The sequence below is a fragment of the Vombatus ursinus genome, unplaced genomic scaffold (assembly GCF_900497805.2).
Source record: "Vombatus ursinus unplaced genomic scaffold, bare-nosed wombat genome assembly UNPS02014768.1, whole genome shotgun sequence".
In the NCBI taxonomy this organism is placed as follows: domain Eukaryota; kingdom Metazoa; phylum Chordata; class Mammalia; order Diprotodontia; family Vombatidae; genus Vombatus; species Vombatus ursinus.
Window position 1 is genome coordinate 25,043,488 of NW_020954546.1, and position 12,907 is coordinate 25,056,394.

General features: G+C 39.1%; 1 protein-coding gene across 1 annotated transcript in view; it reads right to left on the reverse strand.

The window, feature by feature from the left end:
• Positions 1-12,907, reverse strand: part of EFCAB5 (EF-hand calcium binding domain 5) — a 127,968-nt gene that overhangs the window by 85,692 nt on the left and 29,369 nt on the right. The gene's annotated exons all lie outside the window — the stretch shown is intronic.

Genomic DNA, 12,907 nt, shown 5'->3' on the forward strand with positions numbered 1-12,907 from the left:
TTCCTCTTTTTCCTCTTTCCTTTTTCTGTCCCTCTACCTTAACTGCTTGTATACAGGGCCCCTGGAATATGTTATTTTCTTCTTTGTTGTATCGCTAGATAGAGGTTTGTATTGCTATTTTCAATTTTAAAATAGATAGGTAGAACATTTTGTACACTTTGAATATTTCAAAAACTGAATTAAGTTGCCCTTTATTTATAAGCCCATATATTTTTCTTCCTGGGGATCAGTAGCCCTTGACAGAGGGAAAAATGTCTCCCGATTCCCATTCTGGGAGAAGCCAATTGTTATTGTTATTTCTATGACAGTGTTGAAATAATAGAAGTAGTGATATAAGACCCCTCTTGGAGCGGATGGTTCTTGCTAAAAAATGAGCTAATAGGCTCTAAATTATCTTTATGGAGCTATAAAACATGGCTTAATGCATGCTTGGTGCATTGGGCTATACTAAATGAACTGGATTAGCAGAGAAGTCTGTGGTGATGGTAGAACATCTGCAGAGCCAACATCTGGACCATAATTTCCTTCTTTCTTGACTTTTTCAGGTCTTAGCAGAATGACGTGATGTCAGCAAACAGTACCTTAACCCTCAGTGAGCCAAAAAATGATACTCACAATTCAGTCAGAGGATGGAAGTATAGAGGAGAGTGGAAGCTTAACTCAGCTAGTACATTTAGGCCTCAGCTTCCTTTCCTAGGAATAAACTGAGAGTAAAAAGTGAACTTGCCTCAGAGGTACTGCCAAGGTCTCAATCTCCCCAATCAGACATAGGCCGGGTTCGCTGATGGCTAACCTGGTGTAAAACAAATCCCCCAAACAGGCTAGGGTAAAACCATGGAGGTGTGAGTTTTCTATATGGACCCAACAAACCAGAAAATATCAGTCACCCCATTTAGACAATATTTAGTCTAAGGTCAGACAAAAGTTCTGTCTCTCTCCCTTCCTCTCTCTCTTCTAGCTTTAGACTCCTGGATAATATCAATTAGTGTATTTGTAGAGGCCATATAGACCCAGGAAGGACTCTCCTGGATTCCTCTTATTTTTCCTTAACAACGAGCATATTCTCTTCTTTCAAAAGACATCTGTGGGACTGTGGAAGAAAGGAAGGAAGAAAGGAAGAAAGGAAGGAAGGAGGGAAGGAAAGAGGGAAAAAGGGAGGAATTAGGGTTAATTAAGCACTTACTATGTGCTGGACACTGTGCTAAGTACTTTACAAATTTTACTTCTTTTAATCATCACAACAACCCTGAGAGATAAGTCCTATTATTATCTTCATTTCATAGTTGATGAAAATGAGGCAAACAGAGGTTAAGTGGCTTGCCCAGGGTCACACAGCTAGCAAGTATTTAAGGCTAGATTTAAATTCAGGTTGTCCTGACTCCAGGCCCAGCATTCTATGTGCCTCAGCCTTTACAGTTATGGCAAGTAAGTGATGTAGTGAATAGAGTGCTGGACTTCAAGTCAGGAAGCTGTGAGTTCAAATCCTGCCTCAGACACTAAATAGCTGTGTGACTCTAAATTAACTTCACTCAGTCCTAGCCTCCTCATCTGTAAAATGGAGATAATAGAGTTTACCTTCACAGGTTTATATTGATGCTGTATATATGTATTTTTCTACGTACATTTTCCCTCTTTCCCTTAGAATCTCTCCTTGTGCGGAAACATTATTTCATTCTTTGTATTTTTATGCCTAGTGCTTTACACAGTGCCTGGATCATAGTAGGTGCTTAATAAATGCTTGTTGTTTGATTGGTTGGTTGTGAGGATCAAATGAAATAATATATATGTAAGAGCCTTTGCAAATCTTAAAGTCTTATATAAATGTTAGCAATTACGTGTTGTATGTATAGTGACATAATCACTGTTGGTAAATTTTCTTGACCTTTTCTTTGTTAAAAGGGAAGGTTCAGTATGGGTGTGGATGAAAGGCAAGGATATCAGGAAGTGATGTGGTATAAAAAGACATTAAATAAAAGTTGCATTTTTTCTTAACCAAAGAATTAATGTGTCTCATAACAATCTCACCTCATTGAGATACAAAGGAGTTGCAAGAGGGCCTTAGTAGGTTCCCTTTGGGCAAACCTTCTATTTTTCCTCCATGTTAAAAAATATCCATCTTTGCAAATTATACCAGCATGCTATTATCATACTCAACCAATGAGTGACCATTTATTAAATGTCTATCATATGGGTATGTGGGATACAGGGAAAGTAAAAACAAAACCAAACTAAACCCCAGTCCCTATTCTCAAGGCACTCCCAGCCTTTTGGGGGAGACAATGTACAAATAAATATGTACAAACAAGATATGTCCAGGATAAATTAGGAGTAGCCTCAGAGAGGGAGCACTAAAATTAAGGAAGATTGAGTAAGACTGCATGCAGAAGGTGACACCTGAAGGAAGTCAGAGAAGATAGGAGGTAGAAATGAGGAGGGATAGCATTCCAGGCAGGGGGCACAGCAGTGAAAATGCTTGGAGGCAGGAGACAGTGTCATGCTCAAGGATCAGCAAGGAGTCCATTGTCACTAAACTGCAAATTATGGAGGGGAGTAAGGTGTAAGGAGACTGGAAAGGCAGAAAGGGACCAGATTATGAAGGGCTTTAAAAGCCAGACAGAGGATTTCATATTTGATGCTGGAGGTGGTAGGGGTCAACAACCTTGCAAGGGGGCCATTACCGAGAGACCCAGGTACTTCACCAATCTCTAAAACGTGGTTGTATAATGCTTCTCTGGGCTCACACTTTCCTTGGTGCTGACAAGAGTTTATCTAAACTTGACCACTGCTGATGAAGAAAGCTTAGCCACAAAACAAACTGTTGCTCGCTAGCATGACTACCAGTGCTGGTCGCCTACACCAAAGTGAAAAAAAAAGAAAGAAAGAAAAAACATTCCAGACAAGACTTCAAACGTAACCCATAGTCCAGAACCACAGGATTACAACTCTCTCTGTCTACACAGACAAGATGCCATCTCAGCAGCCTTCACAATAATTATATTCTCTTTTGTTCCCACCCCACCCAAGGTCTTCTTGAAAATATGTCTAGGTCTGAACAAAAAGGGGAAAAGGCCTTTAGTTTCCATACAAGCACTAAAACCAAGCAAGATTTTTAACTGGAAAGACAAAGTAGAGGGTATCTTACTGAGGAGAGACCGATAAGATATCCATTAAAGAACGGGCTTTATTTATCCTAACCACCCCCCAAAAAATGCAGACTTGTATCCAAGTCCATAAACAGTTAAGACAACTCTCCTCTCTTTGGTGAGCCTTGCCTCCCCCAAGGACCTATCCAGGAGTGGGGAACTTATGGCCTCAAGGCCATATGTGGCCCTTTAGGTCCTCAAGTGCGGCCCTTTGACTGAATCCAAACTTCACAGAACAAATCCCTTTAATGAAAGGATTTGTTCTGTACAATTTGGACTCAGTCAAAAGGCCACACCCAAGGACCTAGAAGGCCACATGTGGCCTCAAAGCCTCAGGTTCCTCACCCCTGAACTGTCCTCCTGACATAGTATTATCCTGGGGTTGGGTCCTGCCCTGCTCCCCCACAACAGGAATCCACTCAGAGGTTCTAGAGAGACAATCCCCTTTATCAAGGTACCTGCACAGTCCATATAACTCACAGCATGAGTGAAATCTGGGTGTACTCATCTGGAAAGGTCTGTTGTTTGTTACTCCTCAGCCTCATCTACTGCTTGGTCCAAGAATTCCTCTGGGGATGAGATTTGCTTAGGGAATCCCTCTGCCATTCTACCACTGCCATTTGATTGCTGCTGCTTATATTCCTGCATCTCCCAACATGGCTGAAGAACTCCCTGTAGAACCCTTGCTCCTTCCATCTGGGACCTTATGATGCCTCATTTCCTGGGTCATACGGTTTCTCAGAGGGTCCTCATTGATGTAAGGCAGAATAATATAATGGATGTTGTTCAGTTGTTTTCCATGGTGTCTGACTCTTCATGATCCCTTCTGGGGTTTTCTTGGCAAAGATATTGAAGTGGTTTGCCATTTCCTTCTCCAGCTCATTTACAGAATGAAGAAACTGAGGCAAACAGGGTTAAGTGACTTGTCCAGGGTCACACAAGTAGTAAGTGTCTGAGGCTAGATTTGACCTCAAGTCTTCCCGACTCCAGTTCTAGCACTCTATCCATAGTACTATCTAGCTGCCTCTAATCCTATGACACTCCTACAATACCCACCACATGTATTCATCAAATTCATGGTGTGAGAGATGATTAGCTCTGTTCTTAAGAAAATCTTTCTGCAGGTGTTGCTATTCTGTGAGTTCCCTACCTGATACTCCTCCCTAGAGCAAGGCAACTACTCTTCAGATGGATTCTTAATGTGGTTGAAGGAGCTTTCTAGGGCAGAGATCCGTAACCTGATCTCTCTCTCTCTCTCTCTCTCTCTCTCTCCTTTCTCTTTTTCTCTTCTCTCTCTCTCTCTCTCCACATATATATAATATATATAAACTGGTTTCCTACACCAATGGTTTCCTTTGTAATCCTGTATATTTCGTTTTATGCATTTAAAGACATTATTCTGAGAAAGAAGGCATCCAAAGGCTTTACCGGACTGTGCCAAAGGGGTCCATGACTCAAAAAAGGTGAAAAGTCCCTGCTCTAGGGCATGCCTGCATCAGACATTGGAGGACTCTAACACTGTCTAGGTCCTTACTGGTACATGGCACCCGTTTTCAGGATCTTGATCAGGGGCTCTGTCAGTTGGGTATATTGGGATGAACCACCAGCTGAAATAGTCAATTTTTAGGAACTACTAAAGCAGCCATGTGCCCTTTGGTTGGATGAGGCCATTCCTGGGTCACCTCTATATGAGTATAATCTATCTGAATGCCTACAGGGCCTGACATATATTTCTTTCTTTTTTCTTTTTTTTTTTTTGCTAGGCAGTGGGGTTAAGTGACTTGCCCAGGGTCACACAGCTAGTAAGTATTATGTGTCTGAGGCTAGATTTGAACTCAGGTCCTCCTGACTCCAGGGAGTGCTCTATCCACTGCACCACCTAGCTGCCCCCCGGCACATATTTCAATGGGTCTGTGATCTTATTCATATGGATACTTCCTTCAAAGACTCAGACTGCAAAATATCCATGCCTTACCATCTTATATGCTTATTCATGCCTTCCCATGCCAATGGGATCCCTAACTCTTGGTCTTTTATGTTCTGTGGGTACCAATGCATTATTCAGGCTATTCATCGTTTATCCCCCACTCTCACTACATGACCGACTCTTTTCTGATGATGTTTCCCAGATGTTATCTTTTATTCCAGTTCTTGTACATATATCATTCTAAGTGTAGTTGCCCCTCTGGTACTTCCCAAAGGGCGGCTACTTAATCTCACAGGTTTTAGGGAACTCTATGGGTCTGCATTCCTAAAACTACAGTTGACAAGCCCCCACCAGTGAGCCTCTCCTTAATAGCTATCCAGTTAAACAATTAGCTCAAGACAAAGGCATTTATTAATATGACACAGTAAAGACAGTAGCTACTAAATATTTCCCCCATTAACATGGAGATCATCTTCCCACAGAAAATGTACAACATCCATGGGAAGAATGGACACAAATTAGTATTACAATGATAGCAAAGCACACAAGCAGGGAACACACGTGGTCAAGACAACTCATGCCTGTAGAACTGCAGTGAGCCTGACGTCATGTCCTTGTAAAGTCCTCTCCACAACTCAGCTCTTCGTTCTCAGAGCCAGGTCTCCCTTCAAGTCCTGGTTGGTTCTCTCCTAAGTCAGGAGTCGTGTTTCTTGAAGCTGCTTCTAGTCTCAAGTGACTGCCTCTGCAACTATCTGTGTCTGTCTGGTGAGTCTATTTCAGCTCCTTCAAAAGTACCTCATACCCTCTTGAATGGAATCTCAAATTGCCGGACAGAGTGTCTTCTGTTGGGTGAGTAACTCAACTGCTAGATGTTATGACCAACGTAAGGGGAAAGCCCCCCTCAACTCTAACCCATGGTATAGGGGGTTTTATAGGGAGTCATACTCCACAAAGCTGCTCCCATACCAGATTCTTACAGAGCTAGTGAGCTTTAGTTTTTTAAGGGGCCACCAGGAATATGGCCAATTATTGCTTAATCAATTCCAGTTGAATCAAGGAAACGTTTTTTCATACTTTATAAAGGGACAACTGGTGTGGTTATATCACTACAGTTAATTTAATTTCTAATCTGACCTTCACTTTCTGTGACTACATCAACTAGGCTGGGGGGATTCAAGCAATTAAAGACCAATTCCCCTCCCCATTAGGGTAAATAGAAATACGCCCATCATATGTTTCTCCATTGCCCTTTGAGTCAAGCACAATTTTAATTCTTCAGAGACTATGGTGCTCCATGTTTCATAGCTCTATATACTCACTGAAAAAATATGTCAAAGACCAGTGGTTTGGGTATGGGAACTTCTCCTATTTGTCAGATACAGAGGAATAATAAAAAATTCAAATGGATCTGTGATACTATCAATTAGCTTCATTCTTCAATAATGAATACTATTATCCCTCTGTACTTGTCTGTGTTATAGGACTATTGTCTATGCTCTCTCATAATTTGTCCACAGAGAGTCCATCCAATGAGCTGGGGACTTTTTTTCCTTCTGACTATCCATCTGTTATCCCTTTTTCTTGCCATGAGACCACTCCAAGCTTTTTTTTCATACATTTCATACATTTCTTCAGTAACATCCTTTAATTTGGTTTTTCTTTGAAATTCCTCATATCTTATATGTTGTAACCTACTCATGCCCACCATGTACTTCTCCATTGCGCTTTGCATAATACTCATTTTCTTTTGCTCAAGGACTATAATGTTCATGATTGGAAGCCATAGAACATGACGAGTAGAACATTGCTATTAAAAATATGAGCCTTTGTTTCTGGGAGAAGTTTGGGATCATTAAAAGAGCTTCACAATTTCCTGAAGATAATCTACTCCATCTTCTTCCTCCTTCTTAATTCTAAGCCCAATTTGTTATCCATTTGTATTTTCTTTCCAAGGAATGTATACTGATGGACAAGAACTTCTAAGTTGTCCATCCAACTGCATGTTAAAATCTAGACAATAGACATTCTGTATCCATTTTGTTTTTCCTATGTGGGTGCTTAAACCAAACTATTTTGAGTTGTTGCAAATACCTTCAGAGTGCACTATAACATTAATGCAGTCAGAATAATGTAGTCTAAAAACAAGAACATCTAGAAGACATCACTGCCCAGAAGAATATTGGTAATAAAAAGATGGGATTTGTATGTCAAAGAATAGTCTGGTATCATTGAAAGCACTTCATAATTCCCAAAAACAATCTACCTCACCCATTTTCTCCTCTTCAAGTCTAGGTCCAGATCAGTGGCCATACATGGTTTGTCCACGCACTATAATGAATTGCTTCAATGGGCTGCCCATCCAACTTCAATTCATAGTCTAGATAATAGATAATATTTATCCTTTTGAGTTTTCCCATGTGAATTGTTAAGCTAACCTCTTTTGGATTGCTGTGAATATTACAAATAAAGCTCTGTAGTATCCTGAGGGTTTGATACAATCAACACTACATTTTCCACCAATGGAAGAACTCACTATCTTAAAAAATCCTTCTTCTATTTGTATTTCATTCAGAAAACCTCCATGGCAATGATGAATAAATTTTGTGAGTACATTTCTCCCTGTTTTATGTTTCATTTAATGTTGGTAGTCAGAAGACCATTGAAAAAATATCTTTGAGGGATGGAGCCAGATGACAGAGTAGAGGCAGCAACTCAGCCAAACTCTGCCAACATTCCCTTCCAAACAACTTTAAAATAATGCCTCAAATAGAATTCTGGAATGGCAAAGCCAACAAAAATTCAGAGTGAGACATTTTTCTAGCACAAGATAACTTAGGAAGCTGGCAGGAGAGGTCTACGACACTATGGTGGAGACTGGTTTAGAGCTCAGCTGTAGTACCAGTGGTGGATCTTGGATAAGGTTGCAACAGTGGCAGTAGCAGCTTCAGGAACTCTCAGCCCAGAGACAGTAAGGTGGTCAGATAACTGGTCAGAAAGAGATTGCAGGTGACCCTGAGCTAACACTGGGCACAGGACCCTGTTGCATTGCCCATACACAGTTCCAGGTCACAGTTCCAGAGTGCAGAGGAGTGCTTGTGGTCAAAGGGAGTAGTGGCCCTGATCACATTTCCAGGGCCCTGAGGAACACTAGCACTTATGGCTATGGGGGAGCAGCAATCCTTCCTGGGTAGAGACTAGACTACAGACCAGGAGAACAGTGGCCACACCTCTCCCCAGATCACATCATCTTGGAAGCATTGAAAACCTATAGATCCTCAGAACTATTTCTGAAAATAGCAGCATGAAAAAGCCTAAAGCCTGGGACAATGCCTCCTTGCCCCAAAACGAGCAGAGCCCAACTTTAACATAAAGTTTAAAGTCAAGAAATAGGCTAGGAAAATGAGCAAATAAAAAAAAAACTTGACCATGAAAAGCTACTACAGTGGCAAAGAAGAACAAGACACAAACTCAGAAGAAAACAACATGAAAACAGCTACAAGCAAAGCCTCCAAGAAAAATGCTATTTGGACAGAAGCCCAACAAGAACTCTGGAAGAGTTAAAGAAAAGGTAAGAAGGGTAGGGGAAAAATTGGGGAAAGAAATGAGAATGATGCAAGAAAATTATGAAAACAGAATTAACAGCTTGATAAAAGAGGCACACAAAAAATACTGAGGAAAATAACTTGTTAAAACAAAAAAAAAACAAACAAACAGAATTGGCCTAATGGTAAAAGTGGAACAAAAATTTACTGAAGAAAAGAACTCCTTAAAAAGCAGAATTGACCAAATGGGAAAAGAGGTACAAAAGCTCACTGAAGAAAACAATTGGTTAAAAATTAGAATTGGGAAAGTGGAAGCTAATGATTCCATGAGACATCAAGAAACAATAAAACAAAAGTCAAAAGAATGAAAAAAAAAGTAGAAGAAAACAGGAAATATCTCATTAGAAAAAAAACTGATCTGGAAAATGGATCAAGGAGAGATTATTTACCTGAAAACCATGATAAAAATAAAGGAATCTAGACATTATATTTCAAGAAATTATTGTGTAAAATTGTCCTTATATCTTCAATACAGAGAGTAAAATAAAAATTGAAAGACTCCCCTGATCACCTCCTGAAAGACATCCCAAAATTAAAACTCCCAGGAATATTATAGCCAAATTCCAGAGCACCCAGGTCAAGGAAAAATATTGCAAGTAGCCAGAAAGAAACAATTCTAATATTGTGGAGTCACAAACAGAATCATACAAGATTTAGCCAATTCCATGTTGAAGAAGTGGAGGCCTAGGAATATGATATTCTGAAAGGCAAAGGAGCTAGGATTGCAACCAAGAATAACCTACCCTGCAAAACTGAGTATAATCCTTCAGGGGAAAAAAAATGGATATTTAATAAAATGGAGGATTTTCAAGCATTCCTGATAAAAAAAGACCAAGGCTGAATAGAAAATTTGACATTCAAACACAAGACTCAAGCGAAGCATAAAAAAAGTAAACATGAAAGAGAAATCATAAGGCACTTAATAAGGTTAAACTGTTTACATTTTTATATGGGAAGATAATCCATGTAACTCCTAAGAACTTTCTCATTATTAGTTAGAATGAGTCTACACAGAGGACATGAGTGTGAGTCAATTATGTTGGAATGATCTCCAAAAATATCTGAAGGGGTGAGAAACAAGGTTATGTTGAGAGAAGGAGGAAGGAAGAGGAAGATTGAGGGAAATCATATCACATAAAAGAAGCATGCAAGGAAGAGCTCTTACAGTGGAGGGGAAAATGGAAGTGGGGGGTGGGCAACCTCACTCTCATCTAAATTGGTTCAAAAAAAGGGAAGTATACACACACACACACACACACACACGCGCACACACACACACACTCAATTGGGTATAGAAATCTATCTTACCCAACTGAAAAGTAGAAGGGGAAGGAAATAAGAAAAGGGGGGAGGGGTGATAAAAAGAGAGAGGTGAATTAAGAGAAGCAGGGGTCTGAAGCAAAATAGACTTTTGAAGAGGAACAGGGTAAAAAGAGAGAGAGGATAAACAGAAAAACATAGGATGGTAGGAAATACAAAGTAAACATACTTGTGAATATGAATGGGATAAGCTCACCCATAAAATAGAACTGGATAGCAAAATGGATTAGAAACCAGAATACAACAATATGCTATTTATAAGAGACACGCTTGAAACAGAAAGACACACCAAAGAATTAAAATAAAGGGCTGGATCAGAATCTATTATGCTACAGCTTAAGTAAAAAAGGCAGGAGTAGCAGTCATGATCTCGGACAAAGCAAAAACAAAAATAGACCTCATTAAAAGAGATAGTTATGGAAACTACATTTTGCTAAAAGGTACCATAGACAATGAAGTAATATCAAAAAATTTTACATCAAGTTTCTCTGATAAAGGCCTCATTTCTCAACTATATAGGGAACTGAGTCAAATTTATAAAAGTAAGAGCCAATCTCCAGGTGATAAATGGTGAAAAGACATGAACAGGCAGCTTCCAAAGAAGAAATCAAAGCTACCTATAGTCACATGAAAAAATGCTCTAAATCACCACTGATTAGAGAAATGCAAATTAAAATAACTCTGAGGTACCTACCACCTCACACCTGTCAAAAATGATAAATGCTAGAGGGTGTGTAGGAAAATAGGTACACTAATGCACTGTTGATGGAGCTGTGAACTCCAACAATTTTAGAGAATAATTTGGAATTATGTCCAAAGGGTTATAGAATTATTTATACCTTTTAACCCAGCAATACCACTACTAGGTCAATATCCCAAAGACATCAAGAAAAAGGGAAAGGACCTTTATGTACAAAATTATTTACAGTGGCTCTTTTTGTAGCAGCTGTGTATTGGAAATTGAGAGGATGTCCAGCAATTGGGGAATAGCTATACAAGTTGTGGTACATGATCATGATGGAATATTACTGTGCTATAAGAGATGACAAAGGGTGTGGTTTCAGGAAACATGACAAGACCTCTATGAACTAATGCAAAATGAAGTGAACAGAACCAGGAGATCATCATACACAGTAACAGTAATATCATAATGATGATCAACTGTGAAAGACTTAGCTACTCTGATAAATATAATGATCAAAGACAATTCTGAAGAACTCTTGATGAAAAAGCTATCTACTACCTCTAGAGATAGAACTGAGGAATTCTGAGTGCATATTGAAGTATAATTTTCTCACTTCATTTTCTTCTTTTTTGTATGATATGGCTAATATAGATAGGTGTTTTGCATGATTTTGCATATATAATCAATATCATATTGCTTGCCCTCCCAGTGGATAGGCGAAGGGACTGCAGGGAGGGAGAAAATTTGGAATTCAAATTTTTAAAAGAAATTTTAAAAATAAATGTTATTTTTAAAAAAAGTATCTATGTGGCTGAATCTATCAAAAAATCTGCATGATTTTAACATATAATTGGGTAATACTTTGTTGAAAAGAAATTTTTGAGCTACATCTTACTCTACCAAAGCAATTCTTTTTTAAATCAGTAAGCAATAAACATAGTGAGATATCTCATTATCTCTACCTTTCAGTTCATCCCATGAATTTGAAAATACGTTCTATTTTAAAAAGTCATTTGCTAAAGCATGATTGTTCCTTTCTAATATTTGCATCAAAGATGAAAATACATATTCTTATAAATGTAGCTTGAGAAAAAGGAAATGGAAACTGGAAAACTCTGGAAATCACATGCATGCACACACTTCCGTAGCTTAGCAAATCACTATCATTCTTTACTCTGGTCTTCTCAGGATTCCTAAAGAGATGGATTACATTTGGATTTTATAGAGATGAAAAAGTATGTCAATGGGTCAATAGATACTGATGTCCTCAATTACCTTTTCTAACATTAATTATTTTTCCCAATCATTTTGGATCTTTCTGAAATCAGAAATCTTTTTTTATTAATAAATTTATTTATTTTTAGTTTTCAACATTTACTTCCACAAGATCTTAAGTTCCAAATTTTCACCCCATCTCACCCTTCTCCCCACCCCAAGATGGCATGCATTCTGAATACCCCCCTTCCCCTAGTCTGCCTTCCCTTCTATCTCTACCCCCCTTCTCTTATCCCCTTCCCCTTCTATTTTCCTGTAGGGCAGGATGGATTTCTGTACCCCATTTCCTGTATTTCTTATTTCCCAGTTGCATGTGAAAACAGTTTTTAAACATGTGTTTTTAAATCTTTGGGTTGCAAATTTTCTCCCCTCCCCACCCACCCTCATTGAAAAGGCAAGCAACTCAATATAGGTTATACATGTGCAGTTATGCAAAACACTTCCATAGTAGACATGCTGTGAAAAACTAACTCTATTTCCCTTAATCCTATCCCGCCCCCCCATTTATTCTATTCTTTTGACCCTGTCCCTCCTCAGAAGTATTTGCTTCTGATTACCCCCTTTCCCAATCTGCCCTCTTCTCTATCATCCCCCTACTCTCTTGTCCCCTTCCCACCCCCCATTTTCCTGTAGGGTAAGACATTTCCATATCCAATTGAGTGTGTATGTTATTCCCTCCTTAAGCCAAATCCTATGAGAATAAGATTCACTCATTCCCTCTCACCTTCCCCCATTTCCCCTCCACTATAAGAACTTTTTCTTTTCTGTTTTTTTTTGTGAGATAATTTACCCTGCTCTACCTCTCCCTTTCTCCTTCTCCTAGTATAATCCTCTCTTACCCCTTAATTTTATTCTCCAGGTATGACCCTTTCATCTTCAACTCACCCTGTGCCATCTATCTATCTATCTATCTATCTATCTATCTATCTATCTATCTATCTATCTATCTATCTAT